Source organism: Rhea pennata, chromosome 4 (assembly GCF_028389875.1).
Source record: "Rhea pennata isolate bPtePen1 chromosome 4, bPtePen1.pri, whole genome shotgun sequence".
NCBI lineage: Eukaryota > Metazoa > Chordata > Aves > Rheiformes > Rheidae > Rhea > Rhea pennata.
The window spans coordinates 51283171-51304269 of NC_084666.1; the positions used below are offsets into that span (position 1 = coordinate 51283171).

Below are 21099 nucleotides of genomic sequence, written 5' to 3' on the forward strand. Positions count from 1 at the left end.
GAAGCAAATAATAATGATATTTTAGGCTGTCATTCCTCCGCTTTTCTGTAGCCCGAAGAGAATTCGTCCGGGGCAGCCACCCGAGGAGGAGAGGAGTGGTTGCCTTTTGAAGCGATGTGAAGAAAGAAGAGCAGGACCGTCGAAAAGGGTTGGCAGGGCAGAAAAGAGCTTCTCTGAAGAGGATGGCACCAGCTTGCTGTGCCACCTTGTGTGGGACGGGCACACATGACGTTGGAGGAGTATCCTTATGAAGGAGCTGAAAAAATACCCTGCAGATTGCGCTGAACTCAAGCAACACGGATTTTAGCCATAAGATAAGTGTGGGTTTAGTGCCTGTGATATGCCCAGGGCATGGGAGCTCTAATCTTGAAGACCTGCATTGACATCGCACAGCAAAAAACCTTCTTACTTTGAGCTAAATTTGAATTAGTGGCCAGAGGATGAGGCTGAGCAGCTCTTTAGGAGTGCTCCCAGGTTTCTAGGCATCATCACTTATGTTGCACTCCAGAGGCAACTGTGAACATGGGACCTCCTATCTGTGCAGTCTTCTTTTTGTCCTCTTCTGCAGTATTCTGGGTGGTGGTTATTATTCTGTGTGTGTGCGTATCGCTCTCTGTGAGGCGGTAAGGATATTCTGTGGCTAGATCAGAGGATTTTAGCAGTGGACGTATCTCCTAACTAGAGAACTGCTGAGCCCCTCCTGGAATTGGGCATTTCCTTCCTGTTTCTCACTGAAATAAAATTTTAAAAACACTGTGAAACGTGGGGAGCAATGCTGGTTGGTTCCCTGACTTGAGATATTCTGATATAGACATATTCAGGAAATATACTTAAGGATCTAAATAGGACTTCTTTGTCTTGAACAGCAGTTATATTAAGTAGAGAAAAGGGGACTAGAACTGTGTTTCCAGGGTCTAGTTTTAGAAGGCTCCATGATGAATTCACTTACTTGAGGCAGTTTACTGCTTAGGCAGGTGGTCGTGGAATATGCCATTTTTCAGTGTCCACATGCACTGCTGTTAGACAGTGGAGACCAGCGTCCATTCCCCGGACAAGGTACGTAAATAAAATGTAGGCACCTTGATTAGCTCCTGTACAGGATCTGGTTCTGAGCCACGACCACTGCAAGGAGGAGCCTTACAACCATTCAGTACAAGACATCGGCGCAGAGCTCACAGTTTTCGTGCGCTCTGTGGTTCTCCCACGCTACTCCGTACCTGTATCTCCAGTGGAGAAGCTCCATACACTCCTTCTGGTCCTTCAGTAGAGGGAGTTAATATTGCTTTACAAACACGGGCATACATGGGAGATTAAGTCTATCTGAGCTGGCAGCTGATAGAAACACCGCTGAGATTTGAAAGAGAAACTAAAAGTACAGAATTGACACTTAGGTCTAATAGCTGGAATTCTTGCAATAACAAACTTGCAAGAACTGCAAGTGAAAAGGGGGTTCCAGCTCCAGAGGGAAAAAAAAAACAGCCTAGATAAATATTTAAACCAAAGGAACACTTTTATTTACTGTCTTGCAGTTAAAAAAGCTTCTTCTAAAACAAGGTCAGAAACACATCTTTCAGTTTATTCTAGCTTTTTCCAAGAATGACAGAATTCCACGTATGTGTGTGTGTGCATATGTGTGTGTGTATTTGGACTTTAGATCCTAAAGTCTATCATATTTTATCAGTGTTTAAAACTGAAAGAAAATAGGTAGTTTTCCATTTTTCTTTGCTTTTTGGTGTTTTATCTTTGCTACATTATAATATGTCAGAATGTTCTCAACTCGAAAAAAGTTATAAACAAACAGCAAAAAACAAGCATTAGGTATGTGTAAATTCTATTATATTCTATGGGAAAGGGAAAAAATAACACATTTTAATATTTAAAAAAAAGTCACTTCCCAAACAATTTTCTTTGAACATTGCAAAATGGAAACATCATATATGTATTTCTTTTTTTTTTTTTGACTAGCTCTCTTGCTTTGCTTATTTTAAAGACTATGCTTTGCTAGACTTTCTGATGTTAAAATATATTCTTTATCTATCTTAATTTAAAATTTAAAAGCTCTCTTGCTTTGCTTATTTTAAAGACTATGCTTTGCTAGGCTTTCTGATGTTAAAATATATTCTTTATCTGTCTTAATTTAAAAACTCTTCCTAAACCGTTCATAATATGGTTGTTGTATACAAAAAAGATGCAGATACAGCAAGTATTATGTTACAATAGTGTGGCCATACCACCTGCACTCCCTAAACGTTTGATTTTCGTTCATCTTCTTAATTACACAAAAATGTGCTTCCTAATTACACAAGAGGCATTTTATAGTCATTTTATAGTCATCTAAACACTACTAGCCATAGCAAGGTGTTTATTTACAGCAAAAATTATTCTCATACTCTTCTATGAGCAAAATATCCCTTTCTAAATTATGCTAGTCTCATTTATAGTGGACACAGACTATTTGGCAAGATATTGGTAATTATTCTCACTAATGAGCTACTAAATTGTAATTTAGTATTATAAGTGCAGTGACAAAGAACGTGAATAACTTACAACATGCAAACAGTAAAGTGAAAATAGACGTATGAATGTAATTTTGAAAATAGAAAAGGATACCTGAAAATTCGAACATGAGCCTCCTGACTGGAAACCACATCACCCGAGCAGTGTGGCTGCGCTACGGCCAACAACAGCTTTGATTCTGTTGGACTCTTAAAAATTTGCCTCTAGTCACATGCAGTGACTTCCTCTGAAATGCGTGTTAGTTCTGTCACTCAGCACCAGGAGAGCAGAATGAGGCCCCAGGTATTGCTATGGCAGCTAAAGGGAGGAAGAGGGAGGGAGGAAGGCTCCTCCAGAGCGGTGTGGTGTGCGAGATCGTACAGAAATGCTGGATGTTCTGACGGCAGTCTTGAAAAAAAAGCAGCAGCGGTTCTTGCAAAACCAGATCGCCTCAGTGAGGGTCCCAAATGACTCAGATCCAGCTTTCTCTGATAAATTTTCAAATGACTAAAGATAACTCTAGGCCATTCTTTTCTCATATATCAGCTGAGTATCAGCTCTTTTCAAAAACCATTCTTGAAACGGAGGTCGTCTCTGGTAAGATGCCTTCAGAACTCTTAACTCTTCTCTACAAGTAAAGACCTAATGATACGGATTTTTTTAAACAAAAATACAGAATTTTTAGAGTAATTGAAATCAAATACGTTGGCAGATGCATAAGAGAGTATTTGCAATTTGAATATTGTCTCTTCCCGAGAAGTTTTTTTTTTTTGTAGTATTCCTGCTTTATTCGAGAAGTTTTCTGCTGAGTGCACTACTACACCCTCAGCTGTCAATGCCATGAATTACTGCGTACAGGAACAGAAGAGCTGCTGTTTTCTTCCTCTAGGTGGAAAACTGGATATAGAGAGCTGATAAACAGGTACAACTTCTGCTCACTCCTCTCCAGGTGTGGCAGCCAGTGGAGCTGACACCAAGACTACACTGGCTGTTTTTGAACAAAATCCTCTCTGCTCTACTTTAGCTGCAATAGGAGATTTAGCTTAAAATGATATTCTTTGTTAAATCTGTGCAATTTTCAGAAACAGGGTGAATTATGAAACTAGTGTCATTCTCAAGGCCACCTAGGGAATGGAAATGGCTACTGTGTGTTTGCTGAGGGAAAGGAAGTGTAACTTGAGGGTTGAAAAGTTCTTGGAACGTCATACCACAAATACTGATATAATTCATCTAGTCATTTAAAAATAACCACTTACTTCTTTGGGGAGAAGGAGATCTGGCTTCCTGTGCTTGTTCCCGTTTTTCTTTCTTTCCTTTCTTTTCTTTTCCTTTTTTTTTTTTTTTCTTAAGGAAAAAGATTCCTTAAGGCCTGATCACATTAAATAGGAAGCTCAGCTCTTACAGTACTGGTCCTCACCAATCCCTTTTTCCTTCCAAAGCAGAATTTGACCTTCGTGCTCATGTGGACCCATGCTACCGCCTCTGAAGATCAGCACCCCTATCACAAGGAGGCAACTACACTCTTCATGAACTCAGTCAGGAGCAGCACATTTCCTGTGCCAGCCAAATGGTAATTCAAGAGCTGATGCTGCGTATTAATATAGTCTCTGACTAAAAGTGTTTATTTCAGTCCAGTCTTTTATCAAGGACTCCATTATTTCCTTGCTCTCCTCCCCACCTCTTCTTCTCCCATGACCCATTTAGATGAGTCTTTCATCTGCGATTTTATCTCCTTTTAATAATCCATTTAAAAATGGATCACTGATCTTTCTATTGTATATGGTGTGTTCTTCACGTCTGTGTAATCCAGTTTCAGACTTAATATTTTCCTCTGTGTTAGCTAGGAACAGATCAAAATTTGAAGTGGAAAAGTTTTGTGACGTTGCTTAGTCTGTCCTTCTGCTCCAAGGCATGATCGTGGGTGCCTAAGCAATACTTAGCAGATATTTCATCAAAGTGCTTTTCAAAACCTCCGGTGTGCTGTGGAACTTCAGAGAGAGGTGGCAAAACACAGCATGCAAGAAAGAGAGCTGCCCAACAGAAATAGGATCCTGTGGCAAAGGCAAGCAAACTGAGAGAATGAGGAAATGAGCAGAGACCTAGGTCTTGGAGATGGGCAGAAAAAAATATAGAAGGCCACAGGGAAGTGAGCACTGTTTGTTCTTACTCAGGCCCAGATTTGATGTTCTTCCCTGCAAGGATGAGAGGACAGGGAGAGATACATGCTTAAATTTTCTGTTCTGTCTGACCTAGTGACTCTGAGCTTATCTAAAAGCTTGAGTACTCTTATATCTCTTTTACATTCAAAAGCTGTGCACAATTTGTTGACTCTCTTCAGACCTCTGGCTGCGTAGCGGCATTTCTTCCATTCCTCTGTGGGGGCTAGTCTTGGTCCCCAGCTTTTTTCATTTGCACGCCACTGTCAGCATGTGGTCGATCGTGACTGTCTGTCTTCTCCAGAAGGTGCCAGAACTGGTTATCCCCATGCCCTATTCGAGCAGTTGACTCATGCATTTTGCACTCAGCCAACCCGTGCTTCATTTTGGACCACTTCTCTAACCTTTCTCAGGGTTATTTTGCAATCTCTTCCTCCTACCAGAATGTTTTAGTTCTTCAGTTTAATATTGTCTGATATTAAGTAAGTACAGCTTTCTTTGGTCACTGCATCATGAATGAAAGTGCTTGAATAGTATTGGATTAGCCATCAGTATACTTTTTTAACATTACTCTAGTTCCTCTATCAGCAGCACTCCTGAGTCCAGATTTCCAACCAGTTGTACAACCTCCTGCTGTCAAATTCCTTGCTTGTTTACAATAATTTCACATGAATGCATGCCGAAAGTCTTACTGAAGTCAAGATGACATGGCAGCTAATCCTTCTCTATCATTTAGACTTGTTATCCTGTCACAAAAGGATAGTTTGTTTGGCATAATTTGTCCATAACAAAAATGTGTTGGCTTGTTTCTTATCACCTTACCATTTTTTTAAACGTTTCTTCCGGTATTTTTTCAAGAACAGGACATTATCTGTCTAGACTATATTTCTGCCACCGTTTTAAAGACGGGGTTTTTTTTCCACCAACTTTCACCCTGGCACATCTGTCAGAGTTTCTCAAAGGGAAACACATAAGAAGCCCCTACTCAGTCAAACCGAAGGTCTGTTAGCCCAGAATTTAATCTGTACGCCGTCCGCCGGCCAAAGGCAAACGGGGAGGGCGGGGGAAGAGAGCAGGCGTAGAGCGGTACCTCCCCAGGAACGCTCTTGCGTTTCGCCGAGCCCCCTCTGACGGCTCTCCGCTTTAGGGGGGGACCTGCTGCTGTCACACCAACTCACAGCAGGTCTTGAACGTGGCGGCTCGCATCTGCTCGGTCCCTTTTGTCTGAGTGTTGTTCTCTACGCGTTTTGTGGTAATGAGAATTTAGTTCTTAAAATGTTTTGGTGATGTAATCTGCTCTCTGTCACGACAAAGTTAAACCCTTCCAGTTTTACCACAGAAGCTCCTAAGTGATTTTCGGCTGTACTATCTTGATAAGCCAAGAGTTATGCATTATTTAAAAAATATTCGTGTATCTAAAAATCCTTTTGCGTCTGGTGGCAAATGCAGCATATAGCTTGTAAAATACTTCCCGAGGTTTGAAAACTAGTTCAGCTAAATACCTGGCAAACTATTTCATTATACGAAAGCCCAGCTGGGCCCCATATGAATGAACATTTGGCTCATGAATGGTGACACAGGTATCTGTGCTCCACTTCCAGAAGCAGTAACCCTTGCTATGTAAATATTTGGAAAATTGGGGGCCTGGAATTTTTAATATGGTATAGACTGGCTAGTCTAATCCCATAAGTTGTTGCAGGTAAATGCTTATGTTTAGTTTACTCTTATATCATCAATCACTTGTTCACGCTTCAGATTTTGACATGCTTTTTGTGATTAGTTTGTGGATCATACATCTAGAAAAAATTTAAAACAAAATAAAAAGAACTTTCTAATAATGAAATGTATCCTTCATTTACAGACCTATCCTCAATAGAGTATCAGAAGAAACAATAGAGAATAATAATTTGTTTATATATGTGTGTATATAAACTGAGTGTATGCTGGATTCTGATAAGTGATAATTAGTGCAACTTCAGTAGATTTTTTTCTGAATTAAGCGTTCATGAAATTTCAGCACAATTGTATTCTTACAGAAGTTAAGCTGTCTTCCATGGCTTATAGCTTAATAGTGACTCTTAACTTCTGAAACCATGATTTAGGTGTTCACAGTGGGAAATATGTCATGAAAATGTTTGAAAAGAATTGAAACAAAGGTTAATTTATTTTGCTATATTTTTTTAATGATGACATGTTTTCACAGAGAACCGCTTCTCTTTAGAGTTAAGACAATTTTAATCCACATGTCAGATAAGGAAATGTCAGCTAGTATAAATTGTTATAATATGCTCCTTTGCTACCAGCACTAAGGATTTTGAAATTTTCACTTCTAGGAAAATTGCATTTCTACTTGAAGGAAAATATTTTATGGCTTTCTTCTCTGTTGTTATAAGGACTCATAGTGTTATAATGACTAAACAATAGGATGATAATTGATATATATGGAATAGATATTTATAGCGAAGAGTCAGTTTTCTAAGGTATTTTTTCACTTGGAAAAAGTTCAGTTTTGAGGTACTGTCATGTAGAAAGTTGAAGGCACTTTTACAGTGCGCATGTCAAGATAGGAAAGGTAGACCTTATGGCTGAAAACATTAACCTGGACTTCCTGAGGTGAATTTATGGAAGATCCTCACATCCAGCAACTGCAATGACGGGAAAAAGCACTGACTTTAAAGGGCTGCTGATTCCACGTAGTGGATTAGCAGGGGGAGTTACCAGATACACAGATTGTATCTCTGAAGCTTTGAAAAGAACAGCAGGCCAGGCTGGTTTTTATGGAGCCTTGACTCTCGTCACTGTGGAACAGAGCAAAATCTCGGGCCATTGCCCCCCAGTACACGAGCATTATTATGAAATGGAAGAGAGGTCGAAAGGACCTGTTGCAAGGGAATGGAAACGGGTTATTTCAAAGTTCTAAAAATGATAAATGTTGAGGGGAGTGATTTAATGTTTCAGGATAATTCATTAAAGCTCGGAAGTTTTTGGGCAAGCTCCAGCTCAGTAAAAGTATCTTGTCTTAGCTAGGTGGCCCTGTGAATAGACAAACAGGATTTTCAGGTGGGATATTGATCAGAATTTTTACTAGTTTAGATGGTCAACCATTTATTATTCTCATCCAATCTTTTCCTCATCCATCTTGAAGGATAAAGGAGCTGGAGAAGCTTTGGTTTCTCTAACCTCCTGACCAAAAATTGAGTTAATAGTTACCAAGAAAGATCCATGTCATAAATTATTTTGCTATTTGTGAACAGATCTTGACTTTGTTAAGATTAGTGTCTTGTCTGTATTTGGAATTGGTACTACAAATTCAAATATTAGCTTAGTTTCGCATGGAATAGGAATTTACTGTATCAAAGCCAAGAATTATAATTTACTCTGTGCTATTCCTAGCAAGTAGTATGTGAAACTACGTGGTGACGCATCTGCCCTTTCTTTGCGTGATATGACCTTTATAAGCTCCCTCTTCTTGTCTAAACAAATCCTAAAATTCACTTTCCCCTTGCACATCTGTGAATGAAACCATTGTTGAATGAAGGATATTAACGAATACTAAAGCAAAAAGGTGCATATTTGAAAAATTCACTTATTTTATCAGGTTAAATCCAGGCACTGTGGATTTTTTCTGCAGCCAAAGGAGATTTATTCAATGGGATTTAAGCTTTTGTTTTATTTTTCAAGTCTTCCTTGAAATGTAGCTGATGGAATATTATACAAGAAGTAAAGAGAACAATAAGGAGAGAACAATAAGGAAAGGACAATATGGAAAAGTCTCGTGTGAACTATTCATTTTGATCACTGATTTTTCAAGCCAGTCAACAGTGCGATGAAAATGTAGATGTTTGCCATTGCAGTGGTCGCTCAGACAGTACTAGCTTTTGTGTCTGCCTGGTGACGTACACCGAAGAAAAACTGCTGCCTGGGGAATACAGACACAAGCCCTTGTTGTCGCTCCTCGGCACTTCCCACATGCTTAGAAACTTGGGGCTCTACACACGCGAGAGGGAAGGAAAAAGAAGCTGCAGAAGGCAGCTGCCACGTCTTGACCCCCTGGATGTGCTGTCTTTACACGTTCCTTGCCGAGACTGCTAACGGTAGTGGGATGTATTGAAAGGCAGGACAACGCCGTGCGCCAGCAAATGTGGGTTATAATGCTAAAACTCTGGGTAGCCATATATTTGTTGACAAAGTGACTTTTTTGACAAAAATCTAGCTGAACCAAGTTATAGTAACTGCTGTAGCAAAGAACAGCGCGTGCACGTACGTCCTGGGCTGTCTGGAAACCAAGCCCTTACGCACAAGTGACGTGACCTGTGGCAGAAAGGAAACTGAATTGACTGCTTCAGATAAAATCTTGTCATGTTATTATCAATATCTGTGTGCTGGTACTTTGCTCTGAGATAAAGATGAGAAGTTTTCGTTGTGTGTTTTGTTGAAAGAAGCAGCATTTGTTCCCTCTGGCTCTGAGAAACGTCTAGACGCCAGGACGAAGCACACTTGGTTGAATTCCCAGCTCTGCTTTGGCTGCCAGCGTCAGGAAGGCTCCTTTGGACTGTACTTCACTGCAGCATGAATGTGACTTTCTTGTCTTTCCATCGGTAACCAAAAAGTGGTTTACGTGAGTCTGAACGTGTTGTAACAACTTACATGTTAAAACATGCAAGAGCTTCTCTAGACAGAGAGATTCAGAAAGCTGAAGCAAAGCATTTAGGGTGATACACATAAATGAGAAGTTTTAGCGCCTCTATGATTTCTTTCTGATTCATATGTGAATAAAATGACCTTAGCTCAGGTTATTTCAGTAGCAATCTAAAAGTATGCCTTTCCCTCCAGGAGATTACAGGTAAGAAATGCATATGCCAGCCAAAGGTTCTCACTTTTTGGTAGGATGTCATCTTGGGAACTACTGAAGTAATGTAATATTTATCCTGCAAGATGTAAGCTCTTTCAGACTTCAATATTATTTTATTGAATTTTATTGACGTTTTAACTGTTTCAATGTTTCCACATAACAGAAATATGGACATAGGTCAAAATCGTGGCTCTACTGAATACTGTGAAGCAAGGATTTCTCTAGAAGATTTTTACTTAAAGGATGACAATGTTTTCAATCTTTGCAAAGAAATAGTTGGTGTGAAATATTCTTTGGGTCACAACAGCTACAGTGAAGACAAGAATCTTGACTATGAAGCAGTTTCAGCTTAGTCAAGAGAGAGAATTTTTTTTTTTTAGTCAGCTTCCCATCCAAACTGCCACGGCCTTGGTTTATTTCTCTTGCTGTCATCTCCCGATGTTTTCATTTTTCTTGAAGTTTTCTGCTAAATTTATGTTGTTTTGACGTAAAGATATGTTTTGATAACTTCTTGAATATGCTTCAGTTTGTTTGGACAGACATTATGGAAGAAAAATATATTTATATAGAAATGTTTATTTGTAGTGGCAGTTTTGTAATTTTTGATGTGTATATTTAATAGTGTGCCTGTTATTTATGATGTAGTTTTGTGTTCTAGCTTAGAATTCTGCATCTCTGTTTAGATCTGACCACTCTGCATTCTTTTTATTGACGAAATTTTAACCTCGCTGACCCGTAAAAATCCTCATAAGCTCGAATTCTTTGCAAGGTCTTCTAAGCAAAACAGTCCTCTACAACTGTAGCGAAGTGCTTTTTATTACTTTCTTCTATAATCATACCTCTATTCTTTTATCACATTTTGTCACCTAACGTTTGTTAGTTAGTTAGGTAAAATCTTTCTTTTATAATTCTGGTCTTAAGTTTTAATTAGTTACCACATTTCACTTTTTCCCTCTCAGGCTTCCCAGGAATTCCTGCAATTTTGGCAAATGTTGCCTCCAGCAGTTTTGGTGGTTATGTGGTATGCTTTAGGTTCCTTTGGGGCCTGTATATTTGTCCATTTGCGGTCTCAGGCAAAAGAACATTGACTTATTTGAATGCGCTAGGCCCTTGAGGATGGCATTTGTCTGTCTTTTCTGTGAAACGGTTCTTTTTACTCAGCCCTTCATGCCGACAAATTTAGCAGATGATAAGCTCTTTTTGGTAAGAACATGTCATAAAATGCATATGAAAATAAAAGTATCGCAGAGACCAACCAGTGGCAAAGATCTGGTACAAGTCTGCTTAATTACTGTCCTATTAACGGATCATCGTCGCATTCTGGCAGCCTCCCTAAAAGCCACGCGGTGCTCTCCAGCGCTTCTGTTCCTGACCAGAAGTAGCAACATCAGCTATTAACCTTCTGACTCAGGACAACGGGGACTTGTCCTTACACGCCTAAACCTAAGCCGCAAATGTACTTTTCATGGTGGCCCATTCAGGTAAGACTATTTCAGGCCAGTGAGAATACCAGGTTCCTTCCAGGCACTGTGATCAAGTGTGAGCTCTTCTGAAACAAGGTATGTTGAATCACCAACAAACTCTGTTGCAATTACATTCATTTTGTTTCTCCTTATGTTGTTTACTATGACTTTTTCATGTCATCTTCTCGCTCAAAACTCGTAAGCTTCCTACCCTGTCCTTGACATTTCATTACTCAGTTTCAAGCCCTGAAATGATGACAAACTGCCATGCAAAGGTTGATTTCCAAGATCTGAACTAGTGCTGCTCTATGGGTCACTTAGTTGGGGGTCCATGGAAAAGTAGCCAGCCTAAATCTTCCTATTGAAAGCTGAACATGTCATCTTTTTTCTGAGTAATAATTTCATTTATGCGTAAAATCACATTAGCCTAATTTAGCAGAGCCTTTATTGTCCAGCTGTTTGGAATATTTGCTTAGTAATGAATCCCAAGGGTGGCTGGTTTTTACTGAACGATGAGCTGCATGGCTCAGGCTGCATACAGTCACCGGCCTTGTCACTGCCTGCTCAAACCAGGCTACTTCGGTGAAGTTTATGCAGAGATTTTAGAACCACAAAATTACTCAACGTACATATTTTATAGCTAATCTGTGATAATTATCACTTAATTTGCTAGAAGAGGAGGGTGAGAGGGCAAAGGCTTTAATTACAGCTGTTTGGTTAAAGCACTGTATCATCAGCAGATGAAGCGCTGTGTAATTTGTTTATAGAATTTTACCTTGTAACATCTCTAATAGTGTGGTATCCCCAACTAGTTTTCCGTGTATGTTTGCAAGTTTCATTGTTAATAACAATCCTAATATGGTATTCATTAGCCTGTTAATTACGTGTCATTTAGAAACCCTTGCTTCCAATTAGCTTTAATGATAACATCAGAGTCATTTTTCTGCGCTGCCATTTTCGCGCAACATTTTCCCATTTAAAATGCCTGCTGTTCTGTCTTAATTAAATTTAATAACAACAGGGGTAGTTTATAGTGGACTTTTTAACCTCATTTAATGTCAGACCATTTATACTGGTTTGAGGCAGGCACTGAAAATGTTTACCTTAATCCAATTACTTTTGAAAAGTAGCAGACTTCACTTGTTTCAGATGGTTCTAATAAAGGCAAAATCCCCACGAAAGGTCAGATTTCATATCTGTGAAAATATGTGGGAAACATTATGTTTTTTTTCTAAGTACACTGAAGATATAGTGAAAAATCAACAGCACAAAGAAGGAGCCCATAAGCATTTTTTTTGTAGCAGGAGGTAAGGGGGAAAAACAGTTAGCTCCCAGTGCTAACATGTAGACTGAGCTTCAAGTAGTGAACGGTTGCAGAATATTTTGACTTGGGAAAGCTCCACAAGTGCCTACAGCTCAGATATGTTTTTCTGAGGAGATGCAGAAGAAGAAGAAAGCGAACAGTGACCCAAGAGGTAACTGCCATCACAACATACTGAACTTGCAGGATCCAGCGAAGCAGGAGAGGGGAAGGTAGGGATGTGGTTTCACGGTTAGAGGTGAGAGGGGAAATCCTGCTGTAACTGCAAGATGAGCTGCAGGCAGAAATAATGGGCTGTGCTAGGAAGAATTTGTGATGGAGAAGCAAAAGCAGGCGCTGAAGGAGCAAAATTCTTGACTGCCTCTCAGGGCCGTTGTTCCCAAATGCAAGAGGATGCCAAAGTGGTAAGGAAACTGAGGCAGGGAATCATCTCCAGGTAGTCCTTCCCTGCAGCAAACACAAAGAACATCTCAAAGAACATTTTGGGGTAGGGAAAGGGAAGACATTTCCTTCCAAGAGCATAGCTTTAGGTCTTGCTTGCCTCTATTACACACCACCCTAGTGCATAAAAAAATAGGTTCTCCTGGACCTACTCAACAGTTTTGAGGAAACTGAGGCGCTCGTTGGTTCTCCTTCATACCAGATAAAACTAATGTCTGGGTAGTATATGCTGTAGTGTTTCTTGAAGGTAATTTAAAATAATTGCAGTGGTCTACACACGAAAATAAGTGCTTTTTTCCCTTTGACCTAAGCGCTTAATATTTATGACTCCTAGGATTGCTTCTGGGAATAAAATTGATAACAGAAAGATAGACCTTATCTGGATATACTTTTGTTAGCTAAGCCAACTTACTTCAAAATCCTATTTCTCTGAGCATACACAGGAACTTTTCTTGCTTCCTTGATCTCCCATGCGACAAACCCAGGACCTTAGAAGTATTGCCCCTTCTCTATTTTCTCAGCCTCACTCATTTAATTAATTTCCTGCTTTGTTGAAGACCAGTAGTTTATCCCTGTGTTTGCAGCTTGTTTATCTCAGCTGTGAGAGGTTAAGTACTTTGCACCTGTGTTCCCTTGTTCACAGCTGCTTCTGTTACGGAAAAGATCTTGCTGTTTCCACTCACTGAAAGGAAAGTGTGTTTTGCACTGACTCTATTTTCAGCTAGATCTGTATTTCTCCTTGAGAGTAGGAAGAATTCCTATTGATAGGAGAAGCAACCCAACTGGGGTAACAAGAATTTTCACCCTGCAGGTCTGCATGCAGGATTTATCCTTTCTCTTTAGCTGACATTCTCCCATTTGATTTTTTTGTAAATAACTTGCTTTTCCATAGGAAAAAATGGCTACAGCTTTTTTTTAGTTTTCTACAAATTTGAAATTATAGGATTGTTTTGTCCATGCAAATACAGTATTTTGCACTGCATAGGGCCATCTGGAATGCAGACGGACTCTGGAGAAGCTTCCTTACCCTGAAACAGCAGGCAGCAGAAGAGCCATGGAGCCAGCATGGTTCTCCAGTTTGAGCTACAGCATCAGGCATGGAAGGCACAGGACATAGGAGAGGAGATGCTGTTACAGTGCCAGATTGCACAGGAGTGATAGAAGGAAAAGAAGAGACCATCCTGAGCTACCCAACAGGATATTTTTTCAGTATACTCCACCTAATAGTTTTAGTAGGTGTTTCAGTGCACGCTGTTTCATCTGTTTGGCCACCAGCTCTTCTTATAATACTGACAGACACAGCATTATTAGATTATAACATTTTTAAAGCAGGAGCCACATCTTTGCTATTTGTTCAGTACATATATATATACTTTGGGATCATTTGGATGGCTGCCACAATAAAATGAATAGACAAATATAAAGAAAGTGATACAAATATGCAGGTTTAGGCAGTATTATAGATATTAAGCTAATAGGGATAACTCAAAATAATGTGACCTGGAGGTAGAGTGGAATGGGTACATAATGGAAGAGTGTCTTACAAATCTGATGCCCTGCAGTCCCAGCATGAAATCATTATGGTTTCCTTTTTATATGCCTCCAGATAGGCAAAGAGAAAAGGGCTGAAAGAGAGAGGTATCCTATGCACTAGTGTTACTAGCTGTTATAGAAATGGAACTATCTATTGACTTTTGACAGCAAGGCAGACAAAGCTCAAGGATATAGCTGTGTAGTGCTAATGCAGATCCCTGAGCTAAATAAGTTAACAACTCATGTACCAGACTTAATTAGGCTGGAGCTCTGTGTGGGCTCATTTTATCTGGCTGGGAAACTAGTACAGCTGTATCACTTCTGTTAGCTTGTGAAGGCCAGGTGAAGTATCGGCACGCCATAGTATTTTGTACAAGGAGCTGTCCTCGCCAATCCCGTCTATTATAAAACAAGCTGCGAGTTCATCAGTGTCCTTTTCCCTCTGCAGTGACTGTGCAGGGATCTGAGATGATGAAAACTAGGAGCCAGAACTATGCCTACCCTGGCTGTCTAGAACTAACAATGTGAATATTCTTTGTGTGCTCGCCTATGTAGTTGCAGCAGGCTTGCAATATCAAAAAACAGAAACATCACTGCCCTCTGCTCCCAACTCTGTCCTTAAGCAGATCTTCCTGTGACTTTGTTTTTCCCACTACTTGCTGTATGTTTTCTCATAGTTCTATATCTGGTTCCATTTCAGTAGATTTTCTTCCCAGAGTCTGTTTACTAACTTTTGATGTAACATTTATTTAAAATATTATTTATAATCCTATGTTTTCTTCACAGAAACTACTCCAGGGTCTCCTCATGGTATATCTTACATTTTAAAGCATCAAGGTTTTTCTTCACTTTTGGTATTGTATGAAGAAAATGTGTCTCTGTCGTAGATCATGTGAGTAATGAACAATATAGGAAAAGAATCTCCATGTCAGCTGAGAAAGATGCATCAAAAAGGGCATGATATTTGTGTCTTGTCCCTGTTTGCCACATCCGCTGGGATGCATATGTTGTCAAAGAATGAGGGTAATGTAATACATGAAAGAAAGTTAATTCCAGGTTGCCCCAGCAAAGGCTCATCAACAAGAGCCTCGTGTCTGCAGCCAGTTCTCAGCATCCCTGTACGTGCTGAGATGGTACCTTGCTGCTGATGGTACCTTGCAAAACTGAGTGTTCTGGGGACTGCAGAAGGCTTTCTCAGGATCAGGAGAAAAGAATGTGCTTGTAGGCACATTGAAATGAAGAGAGGATGTGAAAGTTAAAACAGAGGTAGCTAGGAGTTCAGATGAGATTGAGAGAATAATAAAAACAATCCTCAGTGGAACTCTAAAGCAAATAGAAAGAAGGGCATTTTAAGATTACAGATAACATAAAAGAATAAAAGTGGATTGGGGACAGGTAGAAAGGAGGGCAGGGAAGAAAGAAATTCCTGCTAAATTATGTCATTTTGATATATATGTATCTATTAAGTTTGTCTGAATGCAACAACAAGAGATAGAATAGCTTGAACCACCCTAGTTTACAAACATGTTTTATTGCTAGAAACTTCAAAAACAAAGTGCAGAGATGGATTTGTTGGATGTCTGGTGACATTAACACTGTCTCAAGTATTGCTGTAAGATCTCTTTTTTTGTCCGGTTTAGGAATCCTCAGTAATTGTTATCCAGTTTTTGGAACAACTTTTCAGAGAGTGGTTTTTGCTTTTATTACTAAAAAGAAAAGGCAATGTATATGAAACATAGCTCAGCAGTGAACAGAGTTGAAGAAGCTGCAAATAACACGTGAATTAAAATAATGTCCCTCAGAAGCAGCATGTAGAATTATTGCAGTTTGTAATAAAAATTAGAACATCATATAGTTGATGTTCAGTCTACCCAATGTGGATGCATAAACCAACTACAGTCAGAGGAAGCAAGCGAACAGAAGATTGGGCAGGAAATACTTAATGCTGGAAATCCTCTCTGGATGAGATGTCTTTATTTGTGAAATGTCTTGTATTCATGCTTCCTTGCCTGTTCCATAATGTAGAGTGTCCACAGAAGGAAAACTGATTATTTAACTGGGTACTTAGAATGTAGTTTGGAAACACCATAGATTATACGTTGTCTTTCAGACAGACTCATTAGGGGAACTGAGCCTTTGGAAAAACAGGTATTTTACGGTGTTAAGTACCCTAAATTCCAATTAATGATATGGTAGCCAAGGATAGTGAGAACCATGCAATGCAGCATCTGTTTTTTCTCCCTAATAATGCAGTGCCTTTTAGAGATATTCTAGCCAGCCGAGTTTCAGTGCGGATACATCAGGGTGGCTCGCCATCCGGGCTAGCTTACCCATTTTACCTCTCTTTTTCTGGTAGGCCAACATTTAGAACTGGCTTGGGTATGGGGCATGGTACGTTAAGCATGCTTAATACATGCTTAATGCTCTGTGGAACCTATATGCTTGAGTAAAATGCTTAAATGCTTATCCCCCTCATGTGGAATTAAGCCTCTAAAAAACAGGATTCTCTGTATCCAGTCTGTTTGACTGGAGAATTTCCTTGGTTGCCAGCAGGAGTCCTGAGGATATGCATATAGCTTAAATCTGTTCCAGGGTTTAGAAGCGAACATAACTCTAAACACAGGGCTACATCAGCCCTTCTCGTAAGCACGGGTGTGTATGGCCCTCACCTATACTGCCTTCTGAATGGATACTGATAAGGAGAAATGCCGCTGGCCGTGAACACGTGAACACGTTTGCTGTACAAGAGTGCTCACTGTTGCTACTCCTACAAAGGCAGCTCTTCCAACTCTATCTAGAAGAGAAATTTTCTCTGCTCTTTTGGACAACTTCTAAGTATAAATAGCAGAAACATGGGTCAGAAAACTTTCTGCCCAGAATTTTTCAAAATAGAGATTTTATTAGATACTGAAAGACCTTTATAACTGGTAAAGGCATCATATGTTTCACATACTAAATGCAATTAATTGGGAAACTTAATGGATAAAATGGATTAAGAAACTGCATGAAGGCATTCAGTTGTCTTGTGATTAATGCATCATTTCTTCTAAGCATTTCCTGTGCTGGGAGCACTTAGCAAGGCTGTCCTCAGACTTTAGTGCTAGTACTGGGGGGGAGTGAGTGTGCCTAACAATTTGTATTGGCATTCTGTGTGGATATTCAATATTATTCATCTTTCCACTAATGACTTGTCCTTGGCTCTTTAAGTATAAACAAGTCTGTGCGTGTTTGTAACATCTCTGAACATGAGATTTTTTTTTGTATGCATATCATTCTCTTTTATCTATCTCTTGGGCATGAATATATTGAGTTGCCTGCTAGGGATTTTAATCTTCTAGCCTTGCTTTGGCCATTTGGCTTCCTCTCCTAAGCACCGTTTTAGATCTCCCATCTGCAACTGGCCAGAGGAAGAACAGCAAAGAAAACCTGAACTTCTCAGAGGCTCTGGTCTGAACTCAGGTATGCAATTTTGAAAGAAAGAGGTTACCTCTATGTCACAACCCATAGGCGTGGGTTTGGTGGTGTGTGAATGTGCTGTGAGAACATCTACCGGATGAAGACTTTCCACATTGTTTCTGAAATCCAGCTGGACTAAGATAGCGAGTTAGAAAAAAAATTTTGGTATATGCCCAGGAATGTAATTGCAAATGCCTAGAGAACTGTAAAGTCAAGTCCAATCAAGAAAAGAGGGACCTATAAAATCTTTCATTGTTTGTTTGCTGCAACATATCTGAAGGGGGGAAAGAAATGGAGGACGTGTTAATTACAGCTTTGGACACGACCACTTACATTGCAGCATCTTTATATGTTCATATTAGTCTTTTCTTGGATCTGGCTCCAGGAGTACATCAGCAGTGTGAAGTGAGAATGCTTAGGACAGCGTTGTTCTGGCAGAGGAGCTCGGGGAAAGATGCCAATAGGTCATAGTTTAGAGGGAAAACATAGAGATGTGGGTAGAGATACTGCAAAAAATGCTAAGGTCGTAGGTCCTGTTGAAAGTTTAACCATACTTTTCTTTGCCTTAATGGGAGTTTCTTTCTCAGCTTCACTGAAGTGAAATTTGTTCCTGGGTGTATCTACACCACTGCATTAATCCAGTGTTTACTTCTATAGTACCCCAAGAAGACTGAATCTGGGACATATAGCAGTTATACTTTTTTTAAAAAACAGAAGGTAACTTGGTAATGATGGGCATGACCTGTCTGTCTCCGACAGTCTGCTTCCGTTGACCTGCTGAGCTTTTTAAATTTTGCTTTGTTTTGTATCTCCTGTCCTTAGAGTTCCTTCAACCAAAAAGCTGTCTGCTGGAGATTCACATTGGCTCATTTAGACTTCTCCAAAAAAGCGGTGGCAGTTCAAATCCAATATTTCTGGAACTTTCTGGTGGAGTAATAGTACCTTTGATGTTTTGGACCAGCAGGGAAAATTGTCCAGTGACACTGAGCGTAGCACTTACCGCTGCTGTTCTTTGATACATCGTTAGAACTTTTCAGACAAACTTTGCTTCTCGTTCCTCTAATGATCTGAGAGCTGTTCGGAACAGCTAGCTCCACTACCTTTAACGCTGCTGGAAAGCCATACGCTACCAAGCCAAGGCAATAAGACACATGGAAACAACTTTGGGCAATATGCAGCCAGCTGGCTGAAAAGATTTCTGGAAATGAGTCTTATTTTTTATTTTTTAAAGCATAATGGCAAGTATTGAAAGCACTGAAAACTCTAGGTATCAAAAATAAAATGATTGCTTAAATCACTCTACTTCTGTTCCCAGTTCAGAGCTTGATTCCACATATCATATTTTAACATTAAGCAAATGTAGATGTTTTGTGAATGATCTTGGAGCCACTGAAGTTAATGAGATTTTTTTTTTCCACTGACTTTAGCAATCTTTATGTGAAGTCCTATTTTTCCATATTGCTTGATATTTCTCATTTCCTTGAACATCCTAGGGGAATTTTCTTCTTGTACAACATTTCTTGAACTCATTCGTAAGAGGTGCTTATTTGTTTATAAGATAAATTATTTTTGTACTGCTTCTGGATGTTTTTCTACCTGTGAGTTTTATAGCAATATCTTTACGTACTTCGTGATAATATGGAAAATTAGAAGAGCTCTTCTACTAATTGTAGGCACATAAACTGCCTGAAGACCTGTGCATTACCTTCTGGCTATGAAAAATGCAGTTTTGTTTTGTTTAGTTTTTTTTCAAGTCCTCCCAGCTGACTGACTCCTATAATTCCATGTGGTGACTCTCCATGATTACCTGCCACACTGCTGGTTTGAGGTGGGATAATGGTAGAACAGATCTCTCAGCAAAGTTTCTCTTAGCAATCTGTCCTGATGTCACCTATGTCTAGCGCAGGAACTTCTGTGCTTTCTGTTATTTGTTTTCTTTAGCAAACATAGGATTGCTGTTGTTGCTTCAGCTGCTCTTGGTATTATTTCTCCTTAAACTCTCCTTCTAGCTGAAAGAAATGTGGTGTTAGTGGTTTTTAATGTATTGGACTTTTCTTTCCTGAGGGTTTATACAGAACAATAGTATAGTAATGTGAGGTTTCTTTTCTATCATCATTATTGTAAACAAAAATAAAATATTACAGCTCTTACGGCTACAGATGACCTTATAGCTGAAATGAAGGGTAGAAATGCTTCCTACTCATTCTGAAAGTGAAATGAACCAACTTAACACAAGTAATACTTGAGAACTTTAACTGTGATGAAGCTTAATTAAGATATCTCAGGAAAAAGATTTACTGGGTATGCTGGGTGTTTATAACACCTAGACAGCACCTACACAAGAACATCTGCCCCAAAATTGAATGTAATTAATATAATTTTTGCTGTTGAACATACATAGGGAAAAAAAAAAAAAGAAAGGAAATCCATCTATGCAGAAACACAGTAAACCTAGGGGTGTACAGGGTGAGGTGGGTATGATTGTATATTTTACACATGGAAAAACACCCTCGTTTGTTTACTCCAGAGCTGAGTCAGTGTTTTTGAACTCAGGACTAAGTCCAAATTGCCCTGGAATCTGCTGGGGTTGTCATCTGTTCAGTCTCTCATTATCTGTCTGGAAGAGATGGTTATCACATCTGCTTTACATGCTGAAGGTCCTGGGTTCAAGCCCCAGTGGAACCAGTACCAGGAAATCTTTGGGAGGCTGGATTAGATGATCTCCAGAGGTCCTTTCCAACCTTACTGATTCTGTGATTCTGTGATTCTGTAATATCACTCCTAATTAATTCAGTTGTGCATGAAATAACAACAAAAAAGAAACCCTGTAAGCCACTTTTGATTTTACAGACTACTTTTTCTTTTTTACAGAAAAGAAATTTCAAAGTTTGCAGTATTTTATTTTAGTCAAAGGATTATCAGTCTCATAAATAAAAAGAGAACATTTAGAAAAATATTCAGTTGTTCATCAATAGAAATGGTGGTGCCTCTTGTTTTCTTATAGATATTAGAGGAATACAGTTTATTCTTCGTGCATTTGTACTTCACATTGTTGACATAGGGAAAATATTACTTTAATCTTGTTTTGATTTGCCTGCCTGTATTTTCAAAGAGCACTGCAGTATCTCATCATGCATCAGTTTTGATAGCTTGAATACACTGAGTTTCTCAGTGTTTCTTCTCAGTGGAATGTACATTTGGCTTTTCTACAGGTTGAGGCAAGTCCAGCCAATGCCAATGCTAAAACTTATTTTTTTTTCCCCCTTCACAGAAATCAATAATCTCTTAGATAAATCTAAGATTATAGGAGAGGAGGCACTAAAAGTAAATCTCAGAGTAGACTGCATTGGTGTTATAGAAAAAAAAAATCAGAAATAGATA

The 21099-nt window shown here is 39.3% G+C and overlaps 1 long non-coding RNA gene across 2 annotated transcripts; it reads left to right on the forward strand.

The window, feature by feature from the left end:
* The first annotated feature begins 2358 nt into the window (after positions 1-2358).
* Positions 2359-10290, forward strand: LOC134139485 (uncharacterized). 2 transcript variants are annotated; one of them, XR_009958178.1, is made up of 3 exons: positions 2359-3418; positions 3939-4066; positions 8251-10290. It is a non-coding gene; the product is annotated as an uncharacterized LOC134139485 (long non-coding RNA). The 2 variants fall into 2 exon arrangements; XR_009958177.1 differs by having other exon boundaries at positions 8334-10290.
* Positions 10291-21099: the final 10809 nt, after the last annotated feature.